General features: G+C 37.2%; 1 pseudogene; it reads left to right on the top strand.

Annotated features, from left to right (window-relative positions):
* Positions 1-228: 228 nt before the first annotated feature.
* On the top strand, positions 229-1,568 carry LOC119536946 (annotated as a pseudogene).
* Positions 1,569-11,923: the final 10,355 nt, after the last annotated feature.

Genomic DNA, 11,923 nt, shown 5'->3' on the forward strand with positions numbered 1-11,923 from the left:
AAATTGGCAATTCCAATGAAGATATTTGATGAACTCCTCAGGCAGCAAACTGGTAACTTCGATGAACGTGTTCGATGAACTCCTCAGGAAACAAAGTGGCAACTTCAGTGAACTACTCAGGAAACGCTTCACTGGTTAACTGAAGAAGAAGTGAGAGTCCTCTGTCTGGCTAAAAGTCTTCAACTCTTTTAAGCCAGCAGTGACAGCCGATCAGAGTAATCTTGAGCCATGAAGCTGCTAACAAGAACCAGCTCCTTTTCGAGGTTTTAGTCCCTCAAAGTTGCTTCCAAAATTAAAGCCACAGCTGCCCCTCCAGGAGCACCTCCACATCTTCAGGATCCTGAGTTTACCAAATTACCAAATGGCTTAGTGATTGCTTCTCTGGAAAGCTATGCTCCTACATCAAGAATTGATTTTTTCATTAAAGCAGGTGGTAGATAGGAAGACTCCAACAATTTGGGAACTTCTCATTTGCTGCACCTTTCATCCAGTTTGACTACAAAAGGTGCTTCATCTTTCAAGATAAGCCATGGAATTGAAGCAGTTGGTGGTAAATTAAGTGTGACTGCAACAAGGCAATACCTGCGGGATGATACTGAGATTCTCATGGAGCTCCTGCTCAGTGTCACCATAGCACCAGAATTTGGTTGCTGGGAAGTCTCTACCCTTCAGCCTCAGCTGAAGATTGACAAAGTTATGGCTTTTCAGAATCCACAAGCACATATCATTGAAAATTTACATGCTGCAGCTTTCCAGAATGCCTTGGCTAATTCCTTATATTGTCTTGATTTTAAGATTGGAAAAGTGACACCAGAAGAGTTACATTACTATGTTCAGAACTATTTTGCAAGTGCAAGAATGGCTTTGATTGGACTTGGTGTGAGTCATCCTGTTCTAAAGCAACTTGCTGAACAGTTTTGCAACATGAGAGGTGGGCTTAGTTTAGCTGGCACAAAGGCCAGGTACTGTGGAGGTGATACTCAAGAACAGAATGGAGACAGTCTTGTCCATGCTGCTCTTTTGCAGAAAATTCTGCCATAGGAAGCACAGAAGCCAATGTACTTAGTGTTCTCCAGCACATCCTTGGTGCTGGACCACATGTCAAGAGGGGCAGCAACTCCACCAGCTCTCTATACCAGGCTGTTGCCAAGGGAATTCACCAGCCATTTGACATTTCCCCTTTCAATTCAAGTTACTCAGATTCTGGACTCTTTGGGATTTATACTGTCTTGCAGGCTGCAGCTGCTGGAGATGTTATCATGGCCACCTATAACCAAGCAAAAACAGTCGCTCAGGGAAACCTTTCCAGTACGGATGTCCAAGTTGCCAAGAACAAGCTGAAAGCTGGATATCTAATGTTGGAAGAGTCTTCTGAAGGTTTCCTGGATGAAGTCAGGTCCCAGGCTCTAGCTACTGGTTTGTATGTGCCACCAACCACAGTCCTTCAGCAGATTGACTTGGTGGCTGCCACTGATATCATAAATGCTGCAAAGAAGTTTGTTTCTGGCAAGAAGTCAATGGCAGCAAGTGGAAATTTGGGCCATACACCTTTTGATGAGGAGTCATAATACTGAAGTACATATTACAGGAGAAAGCTGAACATTTTCTCAATCTAGGGCAGCAAACACTTGAAAGTTAAAAGTCTCTAATAACTGTTGCTGCAAAGGAGAGGTTAGGCCTGCCTATAATTGTGCCTAAGAGCCTCCTCCTGAATGCCTCTTTGTTGCCCAGATGTGGCCCTCTCTCTCTCTCTAGCTAAGTCAACTGGTAGGTGAAATCACCACCCTCCCTCCTACATGGGATCTGACACCCAAGGGAGTGAATCCCCCGGCAACGTGGAATATGACTCCCGGGGAGGAATTGAGACCCGGCATCATGGGATGGAGAACATCTTCTTGACCAAAAGGGGGATGTGAAAGGAAATGAAATAAGCTTCAGTGGCAGAGAGATTCCAAAAGGAGCTGAGAGGTCACTCTGGCGGGCACTCTTATGCACAATATAGACAACCCTTTTTAGGCTGTAATGAATTGGAATAGCTAGCAATAAATACTTGAAACTATCAAACTAAAACCCAGAACCCTTGAATCTTGAAGATGATTGTATAAAAATGTAGCTTATGAGGGGTGACAATGTGATTGGGAAAGCCATATGGACCACACTCCCCTTTGTCTAGTTTGTGGATGGATGAGTAGAAAAATGGGGGAAGGAAAAAAACAAACAAACAAACAAAAAAAGGCACCCAGTGTTCTGTTTGTACCTTAATTGCTCTTTTTCACTTTAATTTTTATTCTTGTTATTTTTGTATGTGTGGTAATGAAGGTGTCAGGGATTGATTTTGCTGATGAATGCACAACTACGTGGTGGTACTGTGAACAATTGAATGTACTCTTTGTTTTGTATGACTGCATGGTATATGAATATATCTCAATAAAATGAATAAAAAATTAAAAGAAAAATAAAAAATAAAGATATAACTATGAGCCCACAGTCCGCCCTAGGGGCAGCCAGCCTCCATGTGGCCCCCCGTGGTCCCCAGCTCCTGATTCGCCTGCCTTTGTGTAAAAAAAAAAAAAAAAAGTCTCTAATAAAACATTGAACTTTTTTCTCAATGAGGCGAGATATCTTAAGGTATAAATGCAAGTAATTACTCCCAGCTGACCTATAGTAAATAAAATATTCTGTTTAACTGTTTAAAAAAAAAGTCTTCAACTGATTGGATTAAATCCAGCTGATTCTATTCTCTCATTGTGGAAGACATGCCCTTCATGGATGTACTCAGTCATGGCTGCAGCCAACTGACTGATGATTTCATAAACCAGCCTTCTGGTTTATTAATCAGCCACAAATGTACTTGCAGTAACAGTTAGGCCAGTGCTTGCTTGACCAGACACCTGGGTACCATCACCTGGCTAAGTTGACGCATGAACCTTACCATCACATGCAGTAAGTTGCTTTTTATACAATTGTTTTGTATTGATACTGCAAATAAACCATAAAGAAATTATAATCTTTAAGGCAAAATTTGAATACAGAATTAACATTTCATGAAATTTTTCATGAAATTGTGTGATAAATGATAATTACATGTCTATAAAATGACTGCTTGATTACACATGTACTAATTATGAAAATGAAATTATCACAATTATTTTCTAAATTACAGAATTACCAACTATGAAATTAACATGAACATTAATATTGGCTGATTTGCTATCTCCCATATGCCATTTTAAAGTGACATGCAGAGATTTCTCCTTCTGGATATGACAGAAGTATGAAAATTATGCTCCCACAGTAAGCAACTATAAAACAGGACAAAATATAAGAAAAAATGGTGTTAAGAAGTTGAACAAATAGCAAAAAAGAATGGTGATACCTGAGAGAAGAGGAAAAAAATTGATGAACCCTATGATGGCCATGGTTTCTGCTTGAAGGAACATTTCAGATCATGGTGCAGAAAGGGAGAGGAATCTTGCAGTTTCTCTGAGTTGAGGCAGATATAAGTGTTCAGAAAGTTTGAGGTAGCTGGAAGTTGTGGGGCAGAATTCCATAGAGCATATATCCATATATGCAGATAAAAAATTTTGTAAATCTGCATATGGCTCACATTGAGTCTTTTCTGAATGCTAAACTGCATGTGGATTAAGATGAGACTCCTTGAGGTCATATGTGTCCATTCACTCCATAAAGTCAGACAGAGAACAGCTGAGAGCTGCAAGGTGAATAATCCGCAGAGCCCACACTTTGATGGGGAGATAGCCAAGGACGGGCCAACCAGAGCAGAGTATCTTCATTGATCAAATGGGGCATTCAGGAGAGACCCCAGAAGGATCATGCCTTAATAGTAGAACATTCTCTAGCACAAAGATGACTCTACACCACCCTAATGAAGTATAAACACAAATTTGAAAAAATTAGCCTCTTTCACAAGTAATTGCTCACCAGAACAAAGCACACCATTCTTTACAGAAAGACTACAAAATCCAGACACAGAGAGAGAGGGAAGATGGAGGCATAGAGAGGAGTGGAAGCTAAGTAGTCCCCCTGGAACAACTGAAAAAAAACCAGAAACAACTAGTAAATAATCCAGAATAATTGCGGGGGGATAAATGAGACCATCCACTCATCATACACCAACATGAATTGGGAGGAATGCCTGAGATCACAGCATAAAATCTGTAAGTAAAACCTGCAGATCCAAGTCATGAGACCCCCCTCCCCCATGGCCCAAGCTACAAAACCTTGTGGTGCCAGAGAGAAGCTTTCTCCAAGCAAGTGAATATAGCTCAGCTGAGCTCCAACTGGGGTTTTAAGTAGTGAGTGTGAACTGCTCACTACAGGTACAAATCCCCCCAAAACAGACAGAGGCTTTGGGTGACAACTGACCTTGGCGAGCCGGAGAGTCACCTTGGACTAGTGGAGAAAGCCCCAGCCATTTTCAGTTCCCAGTGCTCAGACTCAGAGAAGGGTGGAGACAGCACAAGCAGAGAGTGAGACCATTCAAATGCTAATGACCTCCACCTGGGGGCTCTGTCTTCTCTAGGAGGAAAGGGGTGGGGCCCTTTCCATTCAGAACCAGACCCCAGAGGTTGGGGGAACAGGCCATACCTCCTCACACCAGTCAAGAATTATAGGCTAACAGGCGCCACCTGCTGGGCAGGAAAGCACAGTGACCTGAGGCATCACAGGGTGGAGCAATTTTCTAAGACACACCCTCAGGGAAACCAGATACTGAATATTTCTTCCCTCTGGGACCTGAGCCTGTTCTGGTCTGGGAAAACCTGATTTGGATAACCAAGGAAACCATGCCTAGACAACAGAAAATTACAACCTACACTAAGAAAAACGAAGTTATGGCCCAGTCAAAGGAACAAACCTACACTTAAACTGAGATACAGGAATTTAAACAACTAATGTTAAATCAATTCAAAAAGTTTAGAGAAGATTTTGCAAAAGAGATAGAGGCTGTAAAGAAAACACTGGGCATACATAAGGCAAAAATCGAAAGTTCAAAAGAACAACTAGTAGAATCTATGCAAATGAAAGTCACAACACAAGAGACAAAAGACACAATGGAAACATACAACAGCAGATCTCAAGAGGCAGAAGAAAACACTCAGGAACTGGAGAACAAAACACCTGAAAGCCTATATGCAAATGAGCAGATGGAGAAAAGAATGAAAAAATATGAGCAACATCTCCGGGAACTTAAGGACAAAACAAAGTACAAGAATGTACATATCACTGGTGTCCCAGAAGGAGAAGAGAAGGAAAAAGGGGCAGAAGCAATAATAGAGGAAATAATTAATGAAAATTTCCCATCTCTTATGAAAGACATAAAATTACAGATCCAAGAAGCACAGCGTACTCCAAACAGAAGAGATCTGAATAGGCCTACGCCAAGACACTTAATAATCAGATTATCAAATGTCAAAGACAAAGAGAGAATCCTGAAAGCAGCAAGAGAAAAGCAATCCATCACATACAAAGGAAGCTTAATAAGACTATGTGCGGATCTCTCAGCAGAAACCATGGAGGCAAAAAGGAAGTGGTGTGATATATTTAAGATACTGAAAGAGGAAAACCGCCAACCAAGAATCCTATATCCAGCAAAGTTGTCTTTCAAATATGAGGGAAGGCTCAAAATATTTTCTGACAGACAATGAAAGACTTTGTGAACAAGACACTTGCCTACAGGAAATACTAAAGGGAACACTACAGAGTGATAGGAGAAGACAGGAGTATGTGGTTTGTAACACAATTTTGGGCAATGTGAGTACACTGAACAAAGATAACTATGAATACAGTTGAGAGAGTAAGGTTGGGAGCATGTGAGACACCAGAAGAAAGGAGGAAAGATAAAGACTGGGACTGTGTAACTTGGTGAAATCTAGAATGTTCAACAATTGTGATAAAGTGTACAAATATGTTCTTTTACAAGGGAGAGCAAGCAAATGTCAACCTTGCAAAGTGTTAAAAATGGGGAGGCATTGGGGGAGGGATCAATCAATGTAAACTAGAGACTGTAACTAACAGAATCATTGTATTATGCTTCCTTTAATGAAACAAAGGCTATATACTAAGGTAAATGCAAATAAGATGGGGGGATAGGGGAGGCATGTTAGACACTTGACATTGGTCGTGTTGTCTGACTCTTTACTCTACTTTGATTTAAGGTTATTTTTCCTCTTGCTGCTTCCTAGCTGTCATTTTTTTTTTCCTCTTTCTTTTGCCTCTCTACCTTCTTTGACTCTGTCTCCTGCCTTGTGGAAGAAATGTAGGCGCCTTTATATAGATAGTGGTGAAGATGGTGAACACGTAAATATATGCCCATACAGAGAACAACTGATTATTTACTTAGGATGGAATGTATGGTGTGTGAACAAAACCATATTAAAAAAAAAGGGGGGGGTTGATGACAAAACCTCGAGGGCAATATACTGAGTGAAATAAGCCAGACACATAACAACAAATATTGCAGGGTCTCACTGATAGGAACTAATTATAATATGTAAACTCATAGACATGAAATATAAGGTACCAAGATATAGGATGAGGCTTAAGAATGGGGAGTGCTTGCTTAGCATGAGCAGCAAGTTCAACTAGGATGAACTTAAATGTTTGGATATGAACAGAGGTGTCAGTAGCAAGATGTGAGAATAACAGTGCCAAATGGTGCGTGAATGAGGCAGAAAGGGGAAGCTCAGAGTCATATATTTCACCAGAAGTAAATCTGGAGATCAAAAGATGGGAATGTATAAAACAGAATCCTATGGTGGGCAATGTCCATGATTAACTGTACAAATATTAGAAATCTCTTCCACGAACCAGAACAAATGTATGACAATACAATTAGAAGTAAATAATAGAGGAGCATATAGGGAAGAAATATATACCTATTTCAAACTATATACTACAGTTAGTAGTATTTCAACATTTTTTCATAAACAGTAACAAATGTCCTATACCAACACTACGAGTTAACAATTGAGGGGGGTTGGTTAGGGATATGGGAGGATTCAAGTTTTTTTCTTTTTTCTTTTTTCATCTTTCACTTTATTTCTTGTCTGGAGTAATGAAAAGTTTCTAAAAATTGAACAAAAATTAAGTGTGATGATGGATGCATAGCTGTATGAGGGCAACTGATTGTACACTTTGGATCTTTGGATAGTTGTATGATATCTGAACAATCCCAATAAAAATTAAAAAGGAAAAAAATAAAAAAATAAAAAAATAAAATGAAAAAAAAAAAAAGGAGAACTAACTAACTAAGGATATGCCAAGAGTTCTGAAGATAAAGATGAAACAGGCAATTTCCTGGGTTAAAATTTTATCGAAATCCATATAAGAAATTCATTTGAATAGACCTAAAGACATCAAAAAATTAAATCATGTTTAAAATCTACCTTCTTCCCCCCAACCCTCTAAAAAAGTCATGTCACTTATACATAACCTGAATTTAATCATGAGAAAAGACCAGAGAATCCAAATTTAGAGACACTATATAAAATAACTGGTCTGTATTCTTCAAAAATGTCAGTACCATGAATAACAAATGGCTGAAAAATTGTTCGTGAGGAAAGGAGACTAAAGTGACATGACAAGTAAATGTAATATGTGATTCTGGACTGGGAAAAAATGCTATAAAAGGCATTTTCAGGATAATGAATGAAACTGGGATATGGCCTACAGTTTAAAATAATATAATGATGTTCAATTTCCTGAAATTGTTAACTGTACTGCAGATGTATAAGTGAATATTTTTGTACTTAGGATAGACACAGTGGAGGAATACAGGTAGTAGGATGTGACATTAAAAATTCATGTACAAGAATATACATGTGTAGATATGCATAATTTAGAGATATAGAGAATAAAATAAATCTGGCAAAAGCTAAAAATTGATAAATTAAAAAAAAAAAAAACCCAGACACTCAGCATAACATGGAATAAATGTAGCATTATTATATTAAAGGGCATGTAATTGTTCAGTTACACCAGGGAATTTACTTTTAAAGATAAAATAAATAATTTAATGGCAGTATATTTGATAACTTAGATGAAATGAATGAATTCCTTAAAAGACCCAAATCTAAAACTTACTCAAGAAGAAATAGAAAATCTTAATAGGTCTATTTCTATTAGAGAAATTGAATTCATAATTTAAAATCTTCCTTCATGGAATTCTCCAAGTCCAGATGGGTAAACTGGTGATTTCTATCAAATTTTTAAGAAAGAAATAATACCAATATATATGGTACATCATAGGAACCCTAAGTCAGGCACAACAGAAACTTTCAGCAAATGGCCACTTTATTACTTACACAGCACATAGGGGCCAAGAGCAGGGGAGAAGATCCCTTTGTGGTTGGTCTCCTGCAGAGGCCAACAGCTGGGTCAGGGTTGGTGGACAGCAGCTCTGAAGGCCCCACTTCACACCTAAAAGAGAGACAAATCTGTGCTGCCCAAGGGTGGGGTATTTATACAACCCGGGGAGGAGGGGGACCTGTCAGTGAGAGTTCTCACCCTGATAAATATCTGGGGATGCTTGTTCCTGGTTTCCTGGTTTAGGGTATGGTTAGGTCTTTCCATTAGACGTAATGTCTCCCCAAGGCTTTGGAATGAAACATTGAAACATCCGCACACAATCGAAAAGGAAGCAGGGTTCAGGTGAGGACTGGGAGATGGCCCCTACATGTGTCCTTGACTTCCCCAGCAACCTTACACAAATTCTATCAGAAAACAAAGGAAGAGCTGACACTCCCCAACTCATTTAATTAAATCAATTTTACCCTGATAACAAAACCAGATGAAAATATAACCAACATCCTTCATGAATAGCAACTTGAATATTATTTAAATATATTAGCAAATTGAATCCAACAATATATAAAAACAATAATAGTCATGAAAAAGTGGGGTGTGTATCAGCAGTAAGTTTAACATTCTTATATCAATAAATGCAGTAAAAGCACTTCAAATGATTTTTGATAAAATAATATAGGTAGGTTGGAATTTCCTCACCTTGATAATGGGAATCTACACAATATAAATAGCTAATTTGATACTTGATGGTCAAAGAGTGAATGTTTTTCTTCTAAGATTGGGAAATGTTCTCATCACCTCTATTCAACATCGTACTAAGTCCTAGCCAGCATAGTAAGGCAATAAAGAGAGATAAAAGGCATACAGATGAAAAACTAAAACTGCACATGTTTGGAACACTGGCAATAATCATTTACATAAAAAATCCTAGTGAATCTACAAAGCCACGAGAACCAGTAAAGGAACTAAACAAATTTGCAGGATACACACACAATATGCAATAACTATTTCAATATAATAGTAACAATTAGAAGTGGGAAAATACCATGATATGCCTAGAGATAAATGTAATGACATATGTCCAAGATCTGTTTGTTAAAAATGATAAACTTTTCCTCAGAGAAATTTAAGAAGTCTTGAATAAATGAAGAGATATACTATGTTCATTAATCAGTAGACTCAACATAGTTAGGAATTTAATTTTCAAAAAATTGATCTATAGTTTCCATGCAATCCCAATCAAAATCTTTGAAGGCCTTGTGAGTGTCTGTGTGTGTATGTATGTGTGTATAAATGTAGAAACTTAAAGCTTGTTCTTAAATTTAAACAAAAATGCACAAATCCTAGTACAGCCAAAACAATTTTGTAAAAGAACATAATTGAGGGACCTAATGCTACCCAATTTAAGGCATTATAATCAACAGAAATCTAGATAGTGTGATAGTGGTGCAAGGATAGATGTATACACCAGTGTAACAGAATAGAGTGTCTAGAAATAGACCTATACATAATTGGTCAACTGAGTTTCCAAAATGGTATCAAAACAATTCAATGGGGAAAGGACGGTCCTTTCAAAAATTCATGCTTGAGCAACAGATTATCCCTTTGGAAAAGTATAAGCACTGAATTTCACCTCAACATCATATATAAAGATGAACTCAGAACAAACATTTAATTTTAGAATTATAAAATTCAAAATGGATCATAAACCTATATTGATATCTTTATCATGAAAGTAAAATGACAAACTACACAATGGGAGAAAATATTTGGAAACCGTATATCCAATAAGGGTTTAATATCCAAAATATAAAAAGAAATCCTTCAACTTAATAAAAAAAAAAAAAGACACAAAAAGAACCTTATTAAAAAATGGGCAAATGGCTTGACATTTTTCCAAAGAAGAAATACAAATGGCAAAACACATGCAAAAAGATGCTCATCTTCACTAGCTATTAGGGAAATGCAAATCAAAACAAGATACTATTTCACACCTACTAGAATTGTCACTATTTAAAAAATGGGAACTACAACTGTTGGAGAGGGTGTGGAGAAATAGGAACACTCATTTATTGCTGGTGGTAATGTAAAATGGCACAGCCATTATGGAAGACAGTTTGGCAGTTCCTCAGAAAGTTAAGTATAGCATTACCATATGACCTGGCAATTTCATTACTAGGTATATACCCAAAAGAACTGAAAGCAGGGGCTGAAACAGATATTTGCACACCAATGTTCCTAGCAGCATTATTCACAATTGCCAAAAGATACAAGCAACCCAAGTGTCCATCAACTGATGAAAGGATAAATTAAATGTGGTATATGCAAACAATAGAATATTATTCAGCTGTAAAAAGGAATGAAGTACTGATACATGCGACAACATGGATGAACCTTGAAGACGTCATGTTGAGTGAAATGTCAGACACAAAAGAATAAATATTGTAAGATCTCAGTGATTTGAAACAATTAAAATAAGCAACTTGTAGAGTCAGAATCTAGATAGGTTACCAGGGAACAGGGTGGGGATAGGGAATAGGAAGTTAAGGTTTAAAATGTACAGGGATCCTGTTTAGAACAATGGAAATGTTTTGGCAATGGATGGTAGTTATGGTAGCACAACATTGTGAACATAATTAATAGCACTGGAATATATATTTGAATGCGGTTAAAAGGGGAACTGTTAGGTTGTATATAAGGTAACGGAAGAAAAAAGTTTTTTAAATCCATGAACTGCACAAGAAAAACAGTTCATCTTAAGTTAAACCATGGACTATAGTTAACAGTACAATTATAAAAATGTGCTCTCATCAATTTTAACAAATGTCCCACACCAATGCAAGGTGTTAATTATAGGGTGATATATGGGACTCCTGTATTTTATGCATGATTGTTCTGTAAACCCACAGCTTCTCTAATAAAGGAAAAAAAAAAACTATATTGGTAATTATAGAACTTCTGGGGGAAAAACATAAGAGAAAGTCTTTGTGACCTTGGGGCAAACAAACATTTCTTATGACACTATAAACCATTAAAGAAAAAATGTTAAATTGGACTTAAACACAATTAAAAACTTCTATTCAAAGGTAAACATTAAGAAAATGAAAAGAAAACCAAAGACTGGGCACAAACATTTACAATAGTTATATCACATAAAGGATTTTTATCCACGATTTATAAACAATGGCTTATAATTTCTCAAAAATATAAAGAATCCAACAAAAGATTTGATCAAAAGATTTGAACTGACATTTCTAAAAGGAAGACAAATGAATTTCTAATTGGCATATGAAAAGACAGGAAATGCAAATTAATACAACTGCACACCCATCATAAGTAGTAAAAGTAAAAGGACTGACCATATCAACTGCTGTCTAGAAAGAAAAACACAGTGCTTGTGTGAATGGAAAATCGTACAACCACTTTAACTTTAAAAAAAAATTTCCAAACTGTTTTTCATACAGATAAAATATGACCCAGTTATTCTACTCTTAGAGAAATCAAAACAAAGAATTGCATGCAAATATTTATAGCATTTCAATTCATAACAGCCTCAAACTGGAAACAGCCCCAAAGTCTATCAATAGGCAAGTTGATT

The sequence above is a fragment of the Choloepus didactylus genome, chromosome 6 (genome assembly GCF_015220235.1).
Source record: "Choloepus didactylus isolate mChoDid1 chromosome 6, mChoDid1.pri, whole genome shotgun sequence".
In the NCBI taxonomy this organism is placed as follows: Eukaryota; Metazoa; Chordata; class Mammalia; order Pilosa; family Megalonychidae; genus Choloepus; species Choloepus didactylus.